Source organism: Metopolophium dirhodum, chromosome 1 (assembly GCF_019925205.1).
Source record: "Metopolophium dirhodum isolate CAU chromosome 1, ASM1992520v1, whole genome shotgun sequence".
NCBI lineage: Eukaryota > Metazoa > Arthropoda > Insecta > Hemiptera > Aphididae > Metopolophium > Metopolophium dirhodum.
In genome coordinates this window covers 147,439,256-147,461,764 of record NC_083560.1, presented here as the reverse complement: position 1 = coordinate 147,461,764, position 22,509 = coordinate 147,439,256, and the positions used below count along the sequence as shown (strand labels likewise).

General features: G+C 31.0%; 1 pseudogene; it reads left to right on the top strand.

Annotated features, from left to right (window-relative positions):
• Positions 1-1,318: 1,318 nt before the first annotated feature.
• Positions 1,319-3,745, top strand: LOC132933257 (zinc finger BED domain-containing protein 4-like; annotated as a pseudogene).
• The last annotated feature ends 18,764 nt before the right edge of the window (positions 3,746-22,509 follow it).

The following is a 22,509-nucleotide window of genomic DNA, read 5'->3' as shown; positions in this document are numbered from 1 at the left end:
TTGATAAAAACAGGCACTTAGTTACATTGTATTTCTTTGTACAGTAAATGTTTTTTAATACATTAAATAATTGTTTTTCATTTATATTTGTTCTTTCTTTTCATATCAAACATAAAAATATAAAACTACTAGGTCATAATTTTATGTTATCAAACTAGGGTTCCGCAAAAAAATGTATAATCGATTAGGGTTCCGTGGCAAAAAAAAATTGGGAACCGCTGATATAGTAGATAAGAAGTAGACACAACCGGTGAGCACGACTGTCTGGATTGACCAAATATTTACTTGCATTCAATTATCTTAAGTATATTTTATTACGCGATGACACACTTGCCACATTGACTTGCTTGCCCCTATACTAAACATAAAGCCTAAAGCTACGGTTTCCCTGCAGTGTCAAACGGTGGAACAGCACGGCCGCGATCATAAAAAAAGAGTTAAGCACTTTTAAAAGGAATGATTAAATCGCTGTTATCTTGAGAGATGTTTGGCTATTTTTTTGGAAGTAATAATATGAACAATCCATGGTTTAATATACTGGATATGCAGCGAGCCTGTGATAAGAGAAGAACTGACCATCTCACGGTGCGGCAGGACTACTAGCGTTTTAGAGGATTGTTCTGTGTTAACCGGGAGAATAAGGAACTAAATGACACAATTAGGGCTGACGGTTTTTTTCGGAATACGTCAAAACCAGTATACCGTTTTTTTGCACAAATACCACTGCAACGGTATACCGTAATACAGATACATACCGTAATACCGGTGCATACGGGAAACCGTTGTACCGTTTGGTGACGGTTTTTTGGTATACCGGTTATTTGCTGAACAGTTTTCAGTATTCAGTTATCAGTTATGCTCGTTATCTTATGGTTAATGGTTATTGGTTAGGTATACATTAATTATGCCTCCATGCAATAATATAAATTAAAATGGATTCTATTTTTGTTATTGTTTACCAATGAAAATGCATTCATCGAATCATAATAATTGTTGTAAGAGTGACTTTGATAACGGATATATTAATATTAATTAATAACGTACACTGAAGTTAAGTGATTGAACACATTGAGTGTCGAGTCGTCTACATCGTACCTATAATTAAATAAAAAACTTCGTTTCAATAATAATTAATCGTGTTTATTATTGCAGGCTGTTAAATTGTTTAAAAAGGTAAGTTTAAACTGTTATTGATAATTGATCTGTTCAGTTCATAGGACCTTTCAAGTTATTTACATACATTTTTCAACCTAGTATGAGTAATTATTTGATATTTATTACCTAATATTATCACAATGATTTTTTCTTTTAGATAACCATGCCAAGAAAAAGGTCAAAAGTGTGGAATTTTTTCACAAAATTGAACAAAGACCAATGTAGATGTTTAAAGGAGGTAACACTGTCTAGTAATTTGATAAATTGAGAATACATCATCCAATTATCCATTTGGAGTTTTAAAACATAAAGGATCAAGATAACAGCTTTAACAAGTAAACAAAATTAATAATAAACATTCATATTTTAATGGGTACTTTAATCTATGAATTGTAAATTATATACAAGTATTATGCCCGTATGCATAGTCAATTTAAGTGTCACATAGGACATAGTTTAACATGTCTATAAGTCATATAAAAACTATGTCTTATGTGACACATCAATTTACTATGCATACGGAATTAATGATTTAATTTTTTCATAATTGTAACATAAATTATAAGAAACATTTTTTTTTTTTACATATTATTTCAATAGTATTTGTATTGAATAATGATAGTAAAATAATACCATAGTACTTTAATCTGTCATTATGTTCACCAGTTTTGAATATTGTTTGTTAGAAATGATCTGAATGAAACTGATGACATCAGTGATCCTCCTTGTGACATTACTAATAATAGCGCAGAACATCATGAACTAGTGCCATTAAATTCCAGTGCAAATTTAGTTCACAAGTAAGTTTAAAATCTAACTTAATGTTAAAATATGTACAATACACTTACTGTACTTATTTATTAATGATTGAAAATTGTAACCTAAATTATTTGGAACCCACTCGCCCACAGACCTTTAATGAAATAATTACATTTAATATTATTTTTGTTCACCTGTAGATTTTGTACACTAAAACAACAATCTATGAATATATATAAGAAATTGGACAAAACAACCAGTGAAAAGTATACCAATGCAAATGCCTATTGGATTGCCACAGATATGCAACCTTATAGATCTGTATCAAAACAAGGATTTAAACACCTTATGTCTGTCATATGTCCTGGATATACTATCCCAAGTCGCCAAGTTTTTTCTGACAACAAAATTCCTGCTTTATACTTTGAGGTACAACGTAGAATAAAACATGAACTCAACTCTGCACAATTTCTGTCGCTTACATTTGATTGTTGGATTTCCAATGCCCAACATCCTTACATTGGCATAACAGCTAATACTGAAAACATATTGTGTGGCTTGCACAATTCTTGATGTAGACCACACTGCCACTAATTTAAAATATATTATTGAATCTACACTTAAAGATTGGAATATTCCTATATCAAAAGTCTCTGCCGCAACTACAGATAATGGAACTAATGTGATCAAAGCTGTTCAGTTAATGGGCTTAAATCATATTAGTTGTTTTGGTCACACATTAAATTATGGAGTTACATCATCTATGAATTTAAATCCAGTCAAAATCATTATTTCTAATATTTCTAAAATAAGATATACATTTTATTATAGTTCAAACTTACGTCGATTGCTTCAAGATGCACAAATTAAACTCGACCTTCCACAAAAAGTTATGCCAACATCATGTGTTACAAGATGGTGGACTAATCTACCTGCTATTTAATTCGTAAGAGATAATTATGATGCTCTTTATGATGTGTTATTTAAGTTGAAATCAAGAAAAATAAAATGTCTTCCCAACTGCAACAAGCAAACACTTATTTTGGTGATGTGCAAAATTTTTGAACCTCTAAAAACACTTGGTGAACATACGGGTGCAGAAAAGATTGTTACAGCTTCTTCAGTTTGGCCAGTTTATACAAAACTTGAAAAAACGTTGCTTCACACAAATTCATCAATTTTTACTTGTGCCTTAACAGAAGAAGAATCATCTAGAGCGAATAATAGTGAACATTTTGGGAACAGCGAATAATTATTTCCAATCCTAAGTCAATGTACACTTATGGATAATAATATAGATTGATATTTTAATACTAATGAAGTTTGTGGAGACATTAGTGATGATGATGTTGATACACATGTAGATAGTGTGAATACAATTGATGATTTCGTAAACGTTACATTAATAAAGAAGAAAGTAGAATGTTTTTACAAAAAATATGCTTTTTGGATCCAAGGTACAAATCAGCATTATTGATCATAGGATATATCTAAGCATATATTGATCCAAAAGATATAGATACAGTCAAAATTTCAATTCAACTTGAAATGGATGAAATAGGCAACCAAGCTAAAAGTAAAGAACTCAAGGTCCAGAAAAACGATGGTATGTATAGTAAAGATTGGTTTTTTTTTATTCAAATATTTTTACTAAAACTATAATATTAATGATATAAATTATTTTAATGATGCTGTAGGATTAGCAGCATTTTTAGAAAACTTTGACTGTCCCGTTATGAACAATGTGACCGACGAAGCCTTAAACCAAATTGAATTGGAAAAATATGTATCCTTGCCATTTATTTCTCTTGATGCCGATCCTCTTTATTAGTGGAAACTATATCATTCACAATTGCCTACGGTATCATTACTAGCGATGAAGTAATTATGTATACCTGATATCAGTGTGCCTAGTGAAAGGATATTTAGCTCTGCAGGGAATATTATCACAGATCATCGGTCATTACTATCTCCAGGACATGCTGAAGAACTCATATTTTTTAACAATGAACTCAAAATTTATTTCCAAGTAATATCTAATGACTAATTCTAATACTTTTTTAAAATTTATGTTAACGTTATAGTATTTATATTTTATACTGAGTTCATAATTTTTAATTATTAAGGGACAGTAAGTTCTTGTATTTAGTGATAAGTGGTGTGCTCAGCTTTTTGGAAATCCTTTTCAGAGTGTGCTTTTTTCGCCTTTCACTGACCCTGATATAACATAAATGTTTTTTGATGTGTTGGTGAAATCAATTTAAAAAAAAGCCTAAGAGGGAAGGTACTCCTTCATCTATCTTGTCCTATTACAAAAAGAAAGGCCCTTATCATTTTCATCGCCTTAATAATATGATTTAAAAAAAAAATTAAAACTTAAATGACTGTAAATTGAAAAAAAATTCAAAAAGACACCCCCTACACTGTGACACTGCGTGTTATTATTATTTTTTAAATAAGGTAGTTTCTTTGCCATACCCTCTATATAATTAAATAATAAAATAAATATAATATAACATATTATATTGTAATATAATGTTTTTTTTAAAAATTGTTTACTCCCTCAGCATATCATTTCAGTGTTTTTCAGTTTTTCGGTATTACGTGGTATACCGTTTCATACGGTACCGATTCTAATACCGCAATACCGATTTCAAATTTCAATACCGTCAACGCTAGACACAATAGTTCATTATTCTCCCGGTTTACACAGAACAACCCTATAAAGCGTCCTGCCGCACCGTGAGAAGCTGGTGGACCCAAAAAACAGCATTGATAAGATGCATCGTTGCGTATCCAGTATATTAATTCGTGGAACATCACATGGTTGAAGATAACATTTATTATCCTAAAAAAGATAAACATTTTTTTAATGGAGGTAGGTTTTATAGACTTATTAACCTATTAATACATAGTCAATGGACCTATGGACGTTGGTTTGGCATCAGTCCGATAATACTGTATTACAGTTTGAACATAGAATACTATAGAAGCGACAAACCCCCCACCACTTTACTTTTTTTCATTTTGTTAGCGAACTGAATGATGTTGTAAACACAGCGGTAGAGCATGAAGTTATGAACAGTCGGTTGCTCTTATTATTACTGTAGCGAGCTGTGACATTTTAACTATTTATCTAAAAATAAAACTTAAAAGGGCGGTAGATCAAAGTAATCGTATATAGTAAGAACCACGTAATAATTTCGTTAATAATAAAACTAGCAGATGCGCTGCCGTATTACCTAAAAATATAACACTAATTTAGGCGGTGTAAATGCGTATACATAATCGTATATCATAGTACGCGCCACGTATCATTAATAGTAATAGTAATAGCGTATGCGCTGCGTGTGTAGTAGTAGGTACAAACGAATAACGAGCGCGCGACCATGAACGGCATGCGTCAATCTATATATGACTACTTATATAAATAACTCGCATAAAATGTCCATATAAAATCGTGAGTATTATGGAATAAAGCACCGCGCGTGTACAATAATAGCATATATATATGTTCAACTTCCTGCCGGGCGCGAGCGCGTGCCGAGGACACAGATGACCATATACGGTTATCCAGAAATAAGTAGGGACAGGGACAGACCCATCGAGGAGAGCTCAGGGACAAGCGTTCATCAGACGAACAACCAACGAGCTTAGGAGCAGTCATCAGAACTATTGCCACATCTCGCAAGTTTCATCCGTATATTTGGACTTAGAGTAATTTTTACATAATCTATCACAGTTGAAAAAGTTAAATAAAATTAAACATATTATACTAAAGACTCGAGATTTACATTTATTCCATCATCTTCAAATCCTATTGACTGGGGCACGTTACAATTGGCGCTGTGGACAGGGTATCTCAATAGATACTTAGAGAACAAGAAAAATAATTTTGAAATTTTTTTTCGAATTTTCGAAAATTTTTGAAATTTTTTCTGCAATCTAAGTCCATTCAAGGAGGCAAATTCTTCATTGAATCACCGTTGGGAGACTGTACACCTGCCAACAACTCCGAGAAAGGACCCTGTACAAGTAACAACTACCAGTCAATACATCGAAGAAATGGAATTGCCAGCGAGACAGTCAACAATCATACCAGCTGCGTTGTTGTAAGTATCTAGTTAAGTTCCGTTATTGTTCGTCTCCTATGGTATAGCGTATGACCATAGTATATTATAAAAAAATAGTTGTGTTAATTAAGATTGTGGAACTTGAATTTTTGGTTTTATATAAAAAAAAAAAAAAACATATTATAAATTGTTCAACCTTGTAACTTAAATTAAATAATAATTTAGAATCAAACTGAATTAAACTAAATAGTAGTTCGAATATTTTAAAACAAATAATAGTTTAATAATTTAATAATTCGATAAATAATTAAATAAAATAAAAATTACAAACATTTAAATAAATTAAATAAATATAATATTAGAATAAAACTTAAAGCGATTTAATAAAATTAAAATAATACTTTAAATTTTTAATTTTTACTTTTAATTAAAAACATTTTACAGTCATTTAAATTAAATTAAATAATATTATAATATAATTAATATAATTATACATTTTTTTAAAAATAAGCTAAAATAAATAACATTTAAATAAAATAATACTGTTATTTTTATTTTTTAATAAATTTTGCAATCCTTTAATTAAAATAAAGTATTATTATTATATTATTATTAATGTAATTAAATAAATTTGAATTAAACTAAATTAAATTTTTAAAACATTTAAATAAAATAAAATATTATTATTGAAACATTATTGCTATAATTAAATAAATTTTTAAAATAAAATAAAATAAATTTTCAGCCATATAACTAAAATAAAATACTAAATTATTTTTAAATTCAATGATTTTAAATAAATAAATTAATAATAGTTTTAAATAAAATAAATAAATAAATATTCAGAACTTGAACTAATATTACGTAAATAAATAATAATTTTTAAAGAAAAAAAATACATCGCGTAAATAAATAGATTAATAATTATTTTAAATAAAAATAAGTTATTGAAATAAATATAAAATTGAATTAATTATTTTAGAAATTTAAATAAAACTTTTACGATTGATTAATAAATAAATTAAATTATTTAGGTTGAACAAAAATCCAGATTTTACGTAACAATTAATTAAAATAAACCGTCCTTATTATTTATAATAATTTTGAGAATTATTATTTGATATTTTAATTATTGAAAGGCAGTTAAGTCCTTATTGTTGAATATAGCCACAATCTATTATAAAAAAAAATATATAAAAAAATTAGGAATTTATTTTGAAACAATATTTTATTGAAATATTTAGGGACATTGTTGTTCATATTGGGGGAATTTATTAAGGCTGTGTAGTAAGTCCTTACGTTTTGTGAATTTATTTGAGAATTTTATTAAGGCCGTGTAGTAAGTCCTTAAGTTTTGTGAATTATTTTGGAACATTGTTGTTCATATTGGGGGAATTTATTAAGGCTGTGTAGTAAGTCCTTACGTTTTGTGAATTTATTTGAGAATTTTATTAAGGCCGTGTAGTAAGTCCTTAAGTTTTGTGAATTATTTTGGAACATTGTTGTTCATATTGGGGGAATTTATTAAGGCTGTGTAGTAAGTCCTTACGTTTTGTGAATTAATTTGAGAATTTTATTAAGGCCGTGTAGTAAGTCCTTACGTTTTGTGAATTATTTTGGAACATTGTTGTCCATGTTGGGGGAATTTATTTGAAGGCCGTGAAGTAAGTCCTTATGTTTTTGTGAATAATTACGACAATTATTGAAGTCGTGTTTTATTGAATTTTATAGGCCGTGTAGTAAGTCCTTTCGTTTATGTGAATTTTACGACAATTGAAGTCGAGTTATATTGAATTTTGAATTTTTACGACAATTGAGGTCGAGTTATATTGAATTTTACGACAAATGGGGTCGAGTTATATTGAATTTTGAATTTTTACGACAATTGGGGTCGAGTTTTATTGAATTTTATAGGCCAAGTTGTAAGTCCTGATATTTGTGAATTTATTTGAAGACAGTGAGTCTATATTTTGAGATTAATTTTATTAAGGCCGGGATAAGTCCTTAAGTGTTGAGTTGATTATAAAATTGAATTAATTTAATTAATACAATTGGTAGGAATCACTATTTAAGTATAGATGTCCTAGGATTGATTAATTAAGTTAGAAAAAAAAAAAGGGGTTTTAATAGGGAATATAATAACGGTGTTATTATTTAATTGTCCATTCGTTAGTTATACGAATTTAATATTTTGTTTAGCATTTATTCATCGCTGCTATTAATTGTATATTTAATTATTATAAACGATTTAATTTATTTTACGCTAGTGTGTCACTTATATTTTGATTAAGTTTAAAATTATTATAAATTATTACTAATATTTTAACTAGAATCTTATATTATTTTATTTATTAGATTATTATGACTATTAATTAATGAGTCAAAAAGAAATTAATGTTAACCTAACTGAAAGCGAAACCGAAAGTGTTTAATTAGTAGATCAGGTTAAAGTTTCCGTAAGCACTGAAGTAACAAGTGATAGTGAATTAAATAAGGGAACTGACAAAGGAAACTTAGATACAACAAATAGCGATAATAAGGATTTATTAATCGACTTAAGTACAGACGAAGGGTATCAATATTCTGTAGACTTCGATAGGGAAAAATACTTAACCGCTATCAGAGAAAAGAATTTGTTGAATACTAGTATAAGACCGATATTAGTTAGTGAAACGGAATTACGAAAAATAGGTACCCGGACTCAGAAAGGGATAGTACATACTCAGTCGGAAGAAACTAAACGAGTTAGGAAACCCAAAATGACTAGCAAAATTCCATTAGATAAAGCCACCCTAATGATCCCCACCTGTACTGGTGAGAGAGATGTATACCAGTTCATTAAGGCATGCGACTTAGCATGTTCCGCCGTAGAAAAAGAAGATCTGCCTATATTAACCAAATACATTAACACTAAATTATTTGATCAGGCGTTAACTGCGTGTCGATATAGGGACACTAGTGATTGGGAAGGAATAAAATTAATTTTATTAGACGCATTCGAACCACAACAGTCGACATCATCGTTGCAAGTAGCATTAAATTCCGTCCGAATGAGGAACAACGAAGACGTAGGTGCATACGCACGACGCGTAGAACAACTATTTTACAATTTATGCATAGCTAGTACAAAAAATAAGAGTACAGAGCAGGCAACTACTATTCGTGACCAGTTAAAAGAACAGACGTTAGTAGTATTTATTAAGGGATTGACACCTAATTTAAAGAATATAGTGAAACCTCAAAAGCCACCCACCTTAGAATTAGCTATACAGGTTGCTAAGGACGAAGAGATAGAACTTAAATCTGAATCGGAAGCATACCAGTACTACGGAGGTGATAACCCTCGTAGACAAGCTAATAATTCTAATCACAATAATTTCAATAGACAGAATAATTATTCTAACAATAATAATCGTAACCACAATAATAATTATAATCCACCAAATAATAATAATAGACCGAGTACTAGTACATTTAATAGGCCACAATACAACCAAAATCCGAATTATAATAGGCCACAATACAATCGGAATCCAAATTTTAATAGATCCGATATAAATAACGGTAATAGAAACAATCAATACCAGCCTCGGAATAGTAACAATGGTTTTAATAACAATCAAGGTAGTAATTATCGAAGTAATGTCATACAGTGTTATCAGTGTGGAGGTAACCACATTGCGCGGAATTGTAATCAAAATTCGCGTCCATCCAACAACAATTTTACGCGACAACCTACTAATTATAACGCACCGGTAAATCTTATGTGTACATATTGTAAAATTCCTGGACACGACGTCACCAAATGTTTTAGAAAGCAGAATAACGATAGGCGAAATAATAATTCGGGAAACTTGCCAAGATCGGACGACAGAAGTGGCGCTCGACCGATAAACTTAATAGCCACAGTAGAGGAGGGTTCCCAAAACGATGTCTACACATCAAGTCAGTCATAAACAAAAACCATATTACTTGTCAGTCTGCCAATGTAAAAAAAGAATTCATGGAACTATTAATTGACACTGGAAGCGACGTTAATTTAATTAAATTTAGTACTTTAACTGGAGACACACTAGTGCAGGAAGATAAAAATATATATTTAAAGGGTATTAACGACAAGATCGTGCCAACAGTAGGATTAATAAAAATAACCTTAAGTTTTAATGATGCTAATATAGACACAGAATTTCAAGTAGTACGTGATTCGTTCCCTATACCTAAGGATGGTATTTTGGGACAACAATTTTTAATGGATAATAAGGCAGTAATAGATGTAGCCAACAACACTTTAGTAATAAATAATAAGATAGTTAATAAGATAATTAAGGATAAGTTATGTTTTAAGTTGGAACCAAGAACTGAAACAGTTGTGACCGTGCCAATTGCCGATCCGGCTATGGAAAATAAAGATGTTATAGTTTTTAAACAAGAACTAATTAGGGACGTATACTGTGCCAATGTGGTAGGAACGGTAAGGTCGGGAAAGGTTTTAGTCAGTATATTAAATGTTTCTGAAGTAACTAAAGAAATTAACGAAGGTATTATGAATCGAATATTGTATGATACCGCTACGACCTATAGTATACATGCGGTACATACTGAGATTAATGATGACAATCGAGTCAATAGAATTTTGAATTTAATACGAAGTGACCATATGAGTATTGATGAGAGACAGTCCATATTTGGAATATGTGAACAATATGCGGAAATATTTCATTTAGAAGGCGATCGATTAACTTTTACAAATGCAGCCGAGCATGTTATAAATTTGAACGTTAACCAACAACCCATTTATCAAAGACCCTATAGGTTGCCACATTCGCAACAAGCCGAGATTAAACAGCAATTAGATAAGATGCAACAGGATGGAATTATAGAACCATCTAGTTTACCTTGGAATGCCCCTCTATTACTTGTTAAGAAAAAATTAGATGCCAGTGGGAAAGAAAAGTTTCGTATCGTGATAGACTTTAGAGCTTTAAATCAAGTAACTTTAAATGAATTTCATCCCTTACCTAATATCACGGAAATACTCGATCATTTAGGACAATGCCAATTGTTTAGCGTAATTGACCTTGCTTCAGGTTTTTACCAAATTCCGTTATCAGAATCTTCACGAGAGCTTACAGCTTTTTCAGCTAACAATGCACACTACCACTTTAAACGAATGGCGATGGGGATGAAGACTAGCCCCTCCACATTCCAGAGACTTATGGATAATGTAATGTCAGGAATTATTGGGATAAAATGTCTAGTATATCTTGATGACATAATAATCTATGGGAAAAATTCGGATGATCACAACAATAAGTTAATAGATGTGTTTGAACGTTTGCGTGAGCACAACTTAAAGATACAGCCAGATAAATGTGAGTTTGTAAAACGAGAGTGTATATACTTAGGGCATGTTATATCTGAAACAGGAATAAGACCAGATCCGAAGAAAATCCAAGCTGTTCTGGACTTCCCAGAACCTAAGAATGTAAAGCAAATTAAATCTTTTCTAGGATTATCTGGATATTATAGGAAGTTTATTGAAAATTATAGTTCAATAGCTAGGCCTATTACTAATTTGTTAAAGAAGGATGTAAAGTTTAATTGGAGTGAGGAATGTGATAGAGCTTTCGGAAAGTTAAAACATGCATTATGCACTGAACCCGTATTACAATACCCAGATTTTACAAAGGAGTTTATCTTAACAACAGATGCTAGTGGGAAGGCATTAGGAGCCATATTATCACAGGGAGAAATAGGAAAAGATTTGCCCATTGCATATGCTTCAAGGACCTTAAGTCCAAGCGAATTCAACTATTCCACAACAGAGTTAGAATGTTTAGCTATAGTCTATGGAATTAAGCAATTTCGACCTTATCTTTATGGAAGGAAATTTACTATTTTGAGCGATCACAGACCATTAGCGTGGTTATTTAATTTAAAGGACCCTTTATCAAAGTTAGCTAGATGGCGAATACAATTAGAACAATACGATTACGTCATTAAATATAAACCTGGAATTCAGAATGCTAATGTAGATGCTTTGACACGAATGTATACTATACAGGATATAAAGGAAGAAAGCTATAACAATTTCCTTGTAAAATTCGAAGGCACATTGATAACCAATGGTAACGTTAAGGAGGTACATGGAGAATTGTTGGAGTCACCTCCTGAGTATCATATAGTTACTGAAATAGAAAAGTATTATAACTTCAGGTCAAGAACCAACTATGAAATTAAACAGAAATTTGGGGATACCGTTATCTTGAAATCCAACAAACAAGTAGGAGAAGTGACAAAGGTTAAACATGAAGATAGGTATATAATATTCTTAATAACCAAGAGTAAGTCTAGGCAGAACACTACGTATGAAAATCTATATACAGCTTTATTGAATTTAAAGCATTTTAGTGAAAAACATTCTTTAACGAAACTCATAATGAATCAATTAGGTCGAAAGGATGGATTAGAATGGGACAAGGTTAGAGCTATGATTAGATATGTATTTCGAAACACGGGAATAAAAATTTTAGTTTGTTCAAAAATGGAATATACAGAGCAAGAGAAATTGATTATATTTAAACAGTTTCACGACTCAGTACTTGGAGGACATGCAGGAATAAACAAAACCATTAGGACGATTAAACGTCAGTTTAATTGGCCAGGATAAAAGTTAGATGTAAAAAACTATATTATGAATTGTGAGTCCTGCCAAAAGAATAAGGTTACAAATAGAAAAATTAAGCAACCCATGGTAATAACCACCACAAGTTCAAAGCCATTTGAAAAGAAATTTTTGGATATAGTAGGACCATTAGTCACTACCGCATCTGGAAATAATTATATTTTAACAATGCAAGATGATTTAACTAAATATTCATTGGGAGTACCATTACCAAACCACACAGCCAATACTGTAGCTGAAGCTTTTGTAGTACATTTCGTTTGTATTCATGGAATACCAGAGACCATATTAACTGACCAAGGGACAGATTTTCTAAGTAAAACATTCGCAGAAGTATGTAAACTTTTAAAGATTAACAAGATAAACACCAGCCCTTATCACCCACAAACTAATGGGGGGTTGGAAAGATCACATAGAACATTAGCTGAGTATCTTAGGCATTATGTAGACAAGGATTTAAGTACTTGGGATCAACTGTTACCTTATGCTTTATTCGTTTATAATTCGACTGAACATTCAACCACAAACTATCAGCCATATACATTACTGTATGGGAAAGAACTAAATATTCCGGTAAATTTGAAAAGTAACCCCGAGCCTAGATACAACTACGATGATTATCTGTATGATTTGAAACAGAAAATGCAGGAATCTCATAAAATAGCAAGGGAAAGGTTAATAAAGAAAAAGATTAAATCAAAGGCGAATTATGATAAAAACGCTCATAGCGAAGAGTTGCATGTGAAAGATTCAATACTGTTACGAGATAATACCCAAAAGAATAAGTTAACACCGTTATGGAAGGGACCATATGAAATATTAGAGGTGTTAGATACTGAGAATATTGTTATTCAAAGGGGGAGAAGGAAGGTCACGGTACATAGAAATTATGTGAAGAAATATCATGAAAGTTCCAGTTAGAGTATTAAATAAGATAACTAAGATAGATATAGTTGTAAATTATTGAGTAAATAACGTAGGTGATAAGAAAAATATTTTAAATTTTAGGGAAAAGCAGAGGAATTTCCTGTTGGAATTAGAACGGGCTATCGGAAGTGAAACCCACCATTATAGCATATTACGCCCAGATGAATTACCCAAATGTTTAATAAAACATATAAGCACAGCAAATCATAACTTAACTGAGCCATTCTCGAGATCCAAATTAAAGGAATATACTAAGAATATAGCAAAATTTTTATATGATATGACAGAAAATAGGGGATGGTTAGATGAGTATTGTTGTGACACATTGATAGATTTCATAGAATTTATACCTGAACCAGGCGATTTGCTGGAATATAAAAGATTAGAAGCTAACGAAATGATTGCTTTATAGATTAATTGGTTTGCTGGAGATTCATGGTCAATCAGGGATCCCGGAAGAAGCAAAGAGGGAAACTAAATTATTGTATAATGAAACTACACCACTAGGAGGGCTCATGGTACAGAGTGTAACAAGTATCCAGGATAATGTGAAAAGGTTACCCGAAATCTATGAACACAGATGTAATTTACGATTTATACGTATAAAATGTAATGGAGTGATTGACAGCGATAAGGTATACCGACAAGGACAGATTGCATTATCTGTGTATATGGGAAAACATTGTTCAATAAATCTGCTAGGACCAGAAGGAATAGAATCCGAAGGGATAGTTTCTACACAATTCGGTTTGACAGGAGATCAAGTATTATTCGAACAAAGATTGCTTATAAAACCCATACCTCTTCAAGAATTTCAAAATAAAGATAACACAACTAGTGCAACAGATGTATAAAGAAAAGCTGAAAAAAGATCCTTACCTGATATGTTAGAAACAACCACCAAGTTAAATACCACAGAATATCCAATAACATTATCAACAACCCACCTAGATGCAGATGTTATCACTAATAATTCAGTTAATACAACCATATTTGAGGAAACCACCAAGGCCAGTAATCTAAGGGAAATCACCGAAACCAGTGAATCAATAGGAACCAATACTAAAACAAATGATCAAAAAGGAAAGGAATTAGAATCAAAATATATATATGTAATATGTGTCATAATGGGAATAGTTATAATAGCCATAATTATACTAATGATTAATATAAGCCAACATTACAAATTGGTGGAAAGAAGCCGATTCAATTACTAAAGTAATTATGATGATTATGATCAATTTTATTCATGTATAGGTTGTTCTGCATTCCCATCATCCAAGGACAACTACCGTATTATAATGAAGAATTTAAAAATGAAACAGCTATATTTTTCGAAAATCAAGGTGAATTAAGAATTGTAGGAGCTCAATGGGAACTAGTAACATACATACCGTTAGAGAATTATGATAATAGATATGACGCTTTATTAAATGAAATTAATAATATGACAAACCATTGTAAGGATATATTATCTGAATATGAGATATGTTCAAGGTTCGCACATGTATTAAAAACAATGTTTATGGAAATAGCTTCACAAAGAGAACAAATGTATGAATCTATAGGTAGATATATAAATACCGATGATAAGGAAACGGTAATTAGAAAAAGAAGAGGGTTAATAAATATTGTAGGAACTGCGATGAAATCTTTATTCGGGGTGTGTGATGATGATTGCACCAAAGAAACAAATAAAAATATCGAAAAAATGGAAACTAGTAATGTAAACATGTTGCATATTTTAAAGAGTCAAACTACAGTAGTAAAATCAGTTGTACAAGGAATAGGGAACACAACCACAGAAATGAATAAGTTATATGTCGAGTTAGGAGAAAAACAGGGGGAAATATACAAAAAATTAAATGAAGCAGCAAATCATACTCATACGTTAGAAACCTTGATACTTAGCAATAGAATACACAGCATATTCACTGCATTAATTACACAATTTTCTTATGAAACCACCACTATAAGTGCTATAATTACAGCAGCTAGAACAGGAATTTTACATCCAAGTCTAGTAACTCCAAGAGAATTAGGTAGGCAATTGACCCAGATTAAATTAAATTTACCAGTAAATTTGAATTTACCCATGGGGACTAAAGCAAATGAAATATATGAGTTAAGTAAAATAACTAAGATGGCCGTGTATTACAGTGGAAATCAGATAGTGTTTTTAATTAAAATACCATTGATAACAGAACTAGAACTAACATTATTCAAAATCATACCAATTCCACATAGATTCCACTATAAACATAGTGTAGTATTAAAGCCAGAATTTCAGTATGTAGGAATAACTAAGAATAGAAGACAATTTACAACTTTCACAGAAACACAATTGTTAAGCTGTAAAGCTACCGAAATTTTTAATATATGCCCAGAATTTCAACCTATTCAACATGAATCCGTTAGACAACCATGCGAAATTTCATTATTTAAGAATCCTGATGTGTTACCAAGCAACTGCGAAGCAGGAATCATAGTGATAGCAAAGAATATTTATCATAAGTTAAAGTATGCAAATACATGGATTTACACCACTAACAATGATACATTAACCATAACATGTCAAGGGGAACAAGAGCCACATATAGTAAAATTAAGGAATCAGGGTTTAGTCAACTTAAATCAAGAATGTAGGGCTTATGCTAGTGATATAGTTTTAAACCCCACGCGGGAAGTAAAATCCAAATATTATGTGAACTTTATACCTAAACTAGGGATAGGTAGTTTGAATCTTAATATTCCAAAACTGAACACATTAGCAATTCCAAAATATACCCAAGGTCATGATTTACTAAGGCTAGATAACGTTCACGAATTAGCTCATTCCCTGAATGAAATACAAACAATGGTCGAAAAAGAAGAAGATAGGCAGGGCGGAAAGGCCGACCAAGCTAAACATTATTTGACATATGTTTTAATAGGATTACTATCATTTTCTTTAATATTAATTTTATTGATATACGTAATGTACCTATACACTAGGACTCTAAAAAGAAAAAATAATACTATGGTGGTCAGAACAATTAAAAAACCACTTGGTAAAGGTAAATTCTGTAAACAAACAATTTATGAACCAATGAGGAAAAATATATCATACAACGAGCATGGACCTATAGTAAACCGTAAGTTGTATGAGAGTAAAGAGGAATTACAAGAAACCTCATTTTCAAATAATAATGACAGGAATATAGGTATCAATAATACGAATGCTAGTAATTTACCAGCAATAATAAGTAATTAAAAAAAAAAATATATGTATTAATTAATATAAAATAAATATAATGTAGATATTATAGTATAAGTAAGGAACTAATTATTATATTTGTATATAGAGGAAATACCCACAAGTTCGTTATAATGGATTTCGAATTTACTAACATTCATAGAACGAGTAAGGTCCTTATATCTGGAGCGATATAAGGACGACCGTTGTATCTGCCAGAAAACGGAGAAGTAAGACCGATGAAGGATCGAGAGGTACTAGTAGCACAAAAGGCATTAGCACGGATTTTTAAGGCAAAAACCGAACTAAGGGACATTTGTTTAGACCAACTGAATCAGAGTCTTAAGGCACCAGTTAATAGTTTGAATGCGACCTATATAAAAAACTATATACTGCGTGACAATAAGATTAATGTGATAGTGGTGTTTGGAGGTAGTTCCGACAGAGAAATTTTAAAGAGATTAGGAATTAATTTTCCATTATTAGATATGCGATGTTACGATAAAAATTTAAACCGACAATTTTATTTACAATTAGAGGATGTATCAAACAAAAGAATAATTTTCGAAATAGAAGTAGGGTATTATGACAAATCGGGAAGGATATTAAATCTTACCGAGTCACACAATTTAATATGTAAAAAGAAACACAAAATAACTTATGCACATGATCCACGCACAGATGTCATATACACAAAATGTATATTTGACTATGCTATCAGGAACTACAGATACGAAAATTTGATCAAACATTTCACGTAGGAAAACACTAAACTTTACAATTAATAAGCATTTATAATTATAGGAACCAATAATCTAAAATGGATAGGAATGAACAACTATTGCAGGAAATAAACATAAATGTAGCAATCCAAACGCACACTAATTCAGAACTCAGAGAATGGTATAATTTTACAGAATGTTTTGATTATCATATAGTTTCAGCCAATAATTCAATATTAGTACCTTACGAAAGTAGAGAAATTCTAGACATAATTAAATGTGTAAAACGTTTCATGACAGATATGGTTGTGGAAAGAGATTTGGCAAATCCAATTTGTTTGGATTTGGCCAGATATATTAATATTGTACCTAGTGCAAAAGATTTACTATTTTACGAAAGATAATTAATAATATAATATAAACCAATATAAACAAAATATATACTGGTCCCATATATACCAATGGAGATTTTAAATACTAACTATTATTTTATTGTAATCAAATATATATATGTATACTAACATAATTTATTATATTGTAATTGTATAATCATTGTACTATTATTTTAATCATCATTTATTCATTTTATCAATTATAAAAATTATTCAAATTATTTTAATCAAATTACTAATAACAATTTTTATTGTATTTAAATAATATATTATGTTAACTAACAAAAATATAAATCTAATCAATTGTAATACTCTATTCGAGTAATAAAAAAATATGTAACTAAATAATTATTATCATGTAAATTGTCATAATAAGACAATAATTAACCATTTTATATATATACTATTGAATTATGTAACAATGTATAATGTAAACAAATTGTAAACCTTATCTATGTAAAATGTATTATCTATGTAATATTTTCAAATTTTAAAGCTTTTTGTAGTTCTGCAAATTGTAGCCCTACAAAAACCTTTGAAAGGGCGGTGAGGTGTAGCGAGCTGTGACATTTTAACTATTTATCTAAAAATAAAACTTAAAAGGGCGGTAGATCAAAGTAATCGTATATAGTAAGAACCACGTAATAATTTCGTTAATAATAAAACTAGCAGATGCGCTGCCGTATTACCTAAAAATATAACACTAATTTAGGCGGTGTAAATGCGTATACATAATCGTATATCATAGTACGCGCCACGTATCATTAATAGTAATAGTAATAGCGTATGCGCTGCGTGTGTAGTAGTAGGTACAAACGAATAACGAGCGCGCGACCATGAACGGCATGCGTCAATCTATATATGACTACTTATATAAATAACTCGCATAAAATGTCCATATAAAATCGTGAGTATTATGGAATAAAGCACCGCGCGTGTACAATAATAGCATATATATATGTTCAACTTCCTGCCGGGCGCGAGCGCGTGCCGAGGACACAGATGACCATATACGGTTATCCAGAAATAAGTAGGGACAGGGACAGACCCATCGAGGAGAGCTCAGGGACAAGCGTTCATCAGACGAACAACCAACGAGCTTAGGAGCAGTCATCAGAACTATTGCCACATCTCGCTAGTTTCATCCGTATATTTGGACTTAGAGTAATTTTTACATAATCTATCACAGTTGAAAAAGTTAAATAAAATTAAACATATTATACTAAAGACTCGAGATTTACATTTATTCCATCATCTTCAAATCCTATTGACTGGGGCACGTTACATTACTACTAACTGTGGCTATCACTCGCTATTCGTTAAATTCGCCGGAGACTACTAAATTTTGAAATTCAATTATTTCAAATATTTCAGTTACGCTTTTTTAATTGTAATTGTATTGAGTGCTGTGGTTTGTAGTATTTCCACTTTTCAGTGACTTTAAAATGCCTAACATGTGTTCCATGTGCAAAAAAACAACCAAATAAACACCCCTTGAACCTGCCGTATCATTTCATCGGTTTCCCAAAGATCAAATTCAGTAAGTACTTAAAATTTATTATTTCAACCTTTTTAAAAGAACATTAAAAACCATTGGCATTAAGAGTTAAATGTATGTTGTGTTTATACCTATATTATGATTATTTGTAATATAATTGTATTTAATACCTATAGTTTATAAATGGTAGCCACGTGGTTTACTATTTATTTATTTACTATTCCATGTTTTTTATTTGTTTAAATAAATAAATATATAATTAAACAACTTAAGTATGGTTATAATTCATTTATTACGTAAATGTTCCTACCGTCCGTGTTCGGAACTAACTGACAGCAGCTTGTGCATATCATACAGTCCGTCACATTGTATAATGATAATGATTTTGAACCTTACATTCGGCCCAGAAAAACAATACAAACAATTCAAACTTAACTTAACATTAAATAGAATATAAATGTGAATATGAATATAAAAGGAACAGGTTACCTTGAGTAACGCAAACAATATAATAATAATAAATAATTAATTACATTAATAATACAATCTGGTATAAATATATAACTTTTTTTGTTTTTGTCTTTTAAAATAATTTTTTTTTTTTTTATTAATTTATGTTATTAACTTTTGCACAATTGTCTATGATTGGTGTAGGTGTGTTTACTTGGGTGTTATCTGAGATCGGTGTTGGAGGTGGTAGTGGTTCTTAGTTGTTCTCGAATTGCATTTCGCCTATTCAAGTTGGGTCTGTTTTGAGCTGGTTTGATTTTAATGATTGCACGTAAACTATCCTCGAATTTTTTTAGTTTGGTGAATCGGCCCCTACTGGGTGTTAAATAACAAATGGTCCTTTAAAACCGGGTGTAAGTTTTTTTTGTACCACACAAATTTACCCGGCTGGAAGTTGTGATGACTTCTATGTTAGTCAAATCGATTTTTGTTATCCTCACGTTTGTTTTTTATGTTTTCTATGACAATACCTCTGCTTTCTGTAAGTATGTCTAGTAGATCCAATCTGGATAATTCTGGTTGGACTGATCCTAGTGCCATATCCATAAGTGAAATTTTTGGCTCGTAACCATGTTATAGAAAGAAAGGTGAAAACTTTGTGGTACTCTATTGCGTTTTGTTTATAGCTAAAATTAGATTAGGTAATTTCAGTTCATATTCAGACTTTGTCACGGATAGTCGTTTATTTCGTATACTCCGTTAGCTCAGTTTTCTTACATAACAACTATATCTTATACATAGGCGTGCGCAGGACATTTTTGCTGAGGGTGCACAGTACAAATTGAAAATTTTAGTATGTTACCTAGCCATGTAACAAGTCAGGCCAGGATTAATAATAAAAAAAAAAAATTAATAATTATTTTTTTAATAATTTCATTTCTCTTAGAAGTCAATAATTTTATAAATTATAATTCAAGACGACGTGTGCCTGGGTACATAGACTTGAATTCATCAATTACATCTTCTGGATTGATTTGTGATGCCAATTCTTGCTCCACAAAAATCATCATCATAGAGTCTAATCTGTTTTGCTTCATTTGACTCCTTAGCTTAGTTTTTACTAAACTAAGTTTTGAAAAAGCCCTCTCGCACGAGCATGTTGTAACAGGGATTGTTGTAAATAGTTTTAATGTTTTGTGAACATTTATAAAATTTCCAAGGGCTGATGATTTTTTCAACCATAAATGTATTGTATTATTTGAAGTTCCTTCTTCAAAATCTGGAATAGCACGAATTAGTTTAAGTTCACCTTCAAATTCATCTCTATGTAAATCAAATTTTTTAGTTAAAATATCAATGTCTGAACTTTCTGTTTTGTGCTGTATCATACAACTTATAGAATTTATAAGATTTAATGTTTCTTGACTAAAACGGTTTTCTAAGCCGTTGAATAAATCATCTAATAAAACATAATAAACTGTAGTTTTCATTTCACTCTTTTTATTTAAACTAAAATGTTGAGTATGGTTTTCATCAATTTTATTAAGCCGGGTTTACACGACGCGAATCTGATGCGCGAGGCTTGATGTGCGAGTCAAGATTCGACTTGTTTCGTTCCGTCCGAACTTGCCTCGCGTATAATAAGCGAGGCTAGCGAGGATGACTCGTGGCGAGCGGAGCGCTGTCGGTAATTTGACGCGAGTCAAAGAAGATTCACCCATTTGTTTCGCGTCGTGTGAATTAGTTGTTTGCCTCACGCGTGTGCAGTGAACGCCATGGATCAAAATCAATGTATTGAGTTAATTGAACTTTACCGAGATTATGAAGTTTTGTGGAATGCAAAATTTAAAGATTACCACAATCGAAATAAAAAAGAAGATGCTTGGAAAGACATCAGTGGACAAGTGAATATTCCCGTAGATATTCTAAAGGCAAAAATGAAGAGCCTGGCGGGAACGTTTAGGAGTGAAGTCAAGAGAAACTAAAAAAACTACTGGATCAGGTGAGTTTAAATTAAAAAAAAAACCATACAATTACAACATACGTATTAATATTAATTTAATTGTATTTAATATATTTTATTTACAGGTACTGACAACGTCTACGTGTCGAAATGGTTTGCATACAAATATTTTGATTTTCTATCAGATAAAAATACTCCGAGGGAAACAATAAACTCGATGAATGAAACACTGGGTTCGATGAGTGAAGTAAGTTATTTTTTTAGAAATATATTACTTTAATATATATTTTGCCATGGTAACACGTCGTTGAAAATGAAATGGGACGCAATATGTAAACGTGTATTTTGAGCATGTTCAGATGTTCTTCGAGGAACATTTCGAATTTCTAACATAGATGTCATCGGTTGTTTACTTCTCCATCTTCCATTTACAATTTCCCCGTTGTTTTCGGTATCTAATGATCCTGGGGGGTGTATATACTTCGCTTAAAGTGCGTGAGCGTAAAAAATTATGCAAATATATAGTTGTCATTGTTACTTTTGCTGCCACGTCGGGTTGCAATAGCATGGGTTTTCTTAACACACGAAAAACCGCACTCAATATTCCAAAAGCATTTTCCATTACCCTGCGAGCTCTGGAATGACGATAA